Genomic DNA, 3,358 nt, shown 5'->3' with positions numbered 1-3,358 from the left:
TTGGCCAGCACTGTGTGTGTTCTGTGTTCCATCACCTGTCGCACCTAACACGTATTCCCGTGTCCTCCTGTATACGTACGCCATCTTCAGATACTGTGTCATAGCCGCCTGATGAAGGGAGCGGCGCAGTCTGGAAAGCTTCTGCAATGTGTCACCATTATTGTTAGCCACCGGCTCATACGGGACACTGATAGATTTTTCCTTGTGCAGAAACTAATGTGATGCGTTTTGGGAAGTTGAACAGCAGTTTGCAGCAAGATGGAGGGGGCGCTTATATTTTTTGTATCCTGCTGCAATCTCTGCTCCTCATAGGAAACTGCACCCAAACCCGTGGAGAATTCTGCCGTGTGAATTTACCCTAATGTGTGTTTCATTTGGTTTCTTGTTATACATATTCCAGGGATGTGTGTGTAATGTAAAAGCCATTCGCTTAGAATACAAGCCACCTATGGCAATGCTGTGATATAGGACCGGCCATAGGCTCCTGGCTGTCATGGCAACCAATCTCCGCCCTCCAACAACCCTCTATTTCGGAGCCAGTATAGGGGGGGGGGCGCCCTGATGTCTCGCACTGACCATTTTACTATACAGGTCAGACATTACTAGGTGCGGCGGAAAATCAACGAGATCAAAGGATTCCTGAATTATCATCAGAAGTGGAAGTGCGTGCGCGGCGCGTCCGGTCAGTCTGTTCTACGCCAGCCATCACATTACCCCACCCATACATGCCCCCACAGCCCCCAAGATGCCCCCACAGCCATGCACTTACCCCACACAGCCCCCAAGATGCCCCATACAGCCCCCAAGATGCCCCCACAGCCATGCACATACCCCACACAGCCCCCAAGATGCCCCCACAGCCATGCACATACCCCACACAGCCCCCAAGATGCCCCCACAGCCATGCACATACCCCACACAGCCCCCAAGATGCCCCCACAGCCATGCACATACCCCACACAGCCCCCAAGATGCCCCCACAGCCATGCACTTACCCCATACAGCCCCCAAGATGCCCCCACAGCCATGCACATACCCCACACAGCCCCCACAGCCATGCACTTACCCCATACAGCCCCCAAGATGCCCCCACAGCCATGCACATACCCCACACAGCCCCCACAGCCATGCACTTACCCCATACAGCCCCCAAGATGCCCCCACAGCCATGCACTTACCCCATACAGCCCCCAAGATGCCCCCACAGCCATGCACATACCCCACACAGCCCCCACAGCCATGCACTTACCCCACACAGCCCCCAAGATGCCCCCACAGCCCCCAAGATGCCCCCACAGCCATGCACATACCCCACACAGCCCCCACAGCCATGCACTTACCCCACACAGCCCCCAAGATGCCCCCACAGCCCCCAAGATGCCCCCACAGCCATGCACATACCCCATACAGCCCCCAAGATGCCCCCACAGCCATGCACATACCCCACACAGCCCCAAGATGCCCCCACAGCCATGCACTTACCCCATACAGCCCCCAAGATGCCCCCACAGCCATGCACTTACCCCATACAGCCCCCAAGATGCCCCCACAGCCATGCACATACCCCATACAGCCCCCAAGATGCCCCCACAGCCATGCACATACCCCACACAGCCCCAAGATGCCCCCACAGCCATGCACTTACCCCATACAGCCCCCAAGATGCCCCCACAGCCATGCACATACCCCACACAGCCCCAAGATGCCCCCACAGCCATGCACTTACCCCATACAGCCCCCAAGATGCCCCCACAGCCATGCACATACCCCACACAGCCCCAAGATGCCCCCACAGCCATGCACTTACCCCATACAGCCCCCAAGATGCCCCCACAGCCATGCACATACCCCACACAGCCCCCAAGATGCCCCCACAGCCATGCACATACCCCACACAGCCCCCACAGCCATGCACTTACCCCACACAGCCATGCACATACCCCTCACAGCCCCCAAGATGCCCCCACAGCCATGCACTTACCCCACACAGCCATGCACATACCCCTCACAGCCCCCAAGATGCCCTCACAGCCATGCACTTACCCCATACAGCCCCCAAGATGCCCCCACAGCCATGCACATACCCCCCCACAGCCATGCACATACCCCACACAGCCCCAAGATGCCCCCACAGCCATACACTTACCCCCCCACAGCCCCAAGATGCCCCCACAGCCATACACTTACCCCCCCACAGCCATACACTTACCCCTCCCACAGCCCCAAGATGCCCCCACAGCCATGCACTTACCCCACACAGCCCCAAGATGCCCCCACAGCCATACACTTACCCCCCCACAGCCCCAAGATGCCCCCACAGCCATACACTTACCCCCCCCCACAGCCCCAAGATGCCCCCACAGCCATGCACTTACCCCACACAGCCATGCACATACCCCTCACAGCCCCCAAGATGCCCCCACAGCCATGCACATACCCCCCCACAGCCCCAAGATGCCCCCACAGCCATGCACATACCCCACACAGCCCCCAAGATGCCCCCACAGCCATGCACATACCCCACACAGCCCCCAAGATGCCCCCACAGCCATGCACATACCCCTCACAGCCCCCAAGATGCCCCCACAGCCATGCACATACCCCTCACAGCCCCCAAGATGCCCCCACAGCCATGCACATACCCCCCCACAGCCCCAAGATGCCCCCACAGCCATACACTTACCCCCCCACAGCCCCCAAGATGCCCCCACAGCCATACACTTACCCCCCCACAGCCCCCAAGATGCCCCCACAGCCATACACTTACCCCCCCACAGCCCCAAGATGCCCCCACAGCCATACACTTACCCCCCCACAGCCCCAAGATGCCCCCACAGCCATACACTTACCCCCCCCACAGCCCCAAGATGCCCCCACAGCCATGCACATACCCCACATAGTGATGTACACACGACCACCTCTACTCTGGACACATCACTAATACATAAACCTGTCCAGACATTGTCCTCTCACTACCGCCCCCTGCCCGCCGGCACCTGCAATCTCTGCGCCTGACCAACCTCTCGCTCCCTCAGTCTTGCGCATGCGTCTCTCCCGGACTCGATGAATGCTCGCGAGGTTATGCGGCCGGAGAAATTACCGGAAGTGTCAAAAGCTCCGGGAGAGCCAAAGCGGCGGAGGGGGCGGAGCCTGTACCGAGCATATACCGGGCCAATACCGGCACCTTCCCGAGGCCAGGTGAGAGGCCCCTGTATACTGCTAGCGTGTATACCTGTCACCTGTACTGTATATACACCCCATAGACCTGTCACCTGTACTATATATATATACACCTCATAGACCAGTCACCTATACTATATATATATACACCCCATAGACCTGTCACCTGTACTGTATA

At 58.5% G+C, this 3,358-nt stretch overlaps 1 protein-coding gene across 1 annotated transcript in view; it reads left to right on the top strand.

Annotated features, from left to right (window-relative positions):
- The first annotated feature begins 3,098 nt into the window (after window positions 1-3,098).
- The window catches only part of SLC35F5 (solute carrier family 35 member F5), a 193,669-nt gene continuing 193,409 nt past the window's right edge, over window positions 3,099-3,358 (top strand). The window contains exon 1 of the mRNA XM_075285927.1: window positions 3,099-3,198. The gene's annotated coding sequence lies outside the window, so the exon portion shown is untranslated. The remainder of the gene's footprint in view (window positions 3,199-3,358) is intronic.

The sequence above is a fragment of the Leptodactylus fuscus genome, chromosome 8 (assembly GCF_031893055.1).
Source record: "Leptodactylus fuscus isolate aLepFus1 chromosome 8, aLepFus1.hap2, whole genome shotgun sequence".
Classification (NCBI taxonomy): Eukaryota; Metazoa; Chordata; class Amphibia; order Anura; family Leptodactylidae; genus Leptodactylus; species Leptodactylus fuscus.
The sequence above is the reverse complement of the archived record's forward strand: the minus strand, read 5'-3'. Positions and strand labels throughout refer to the sequence as shown.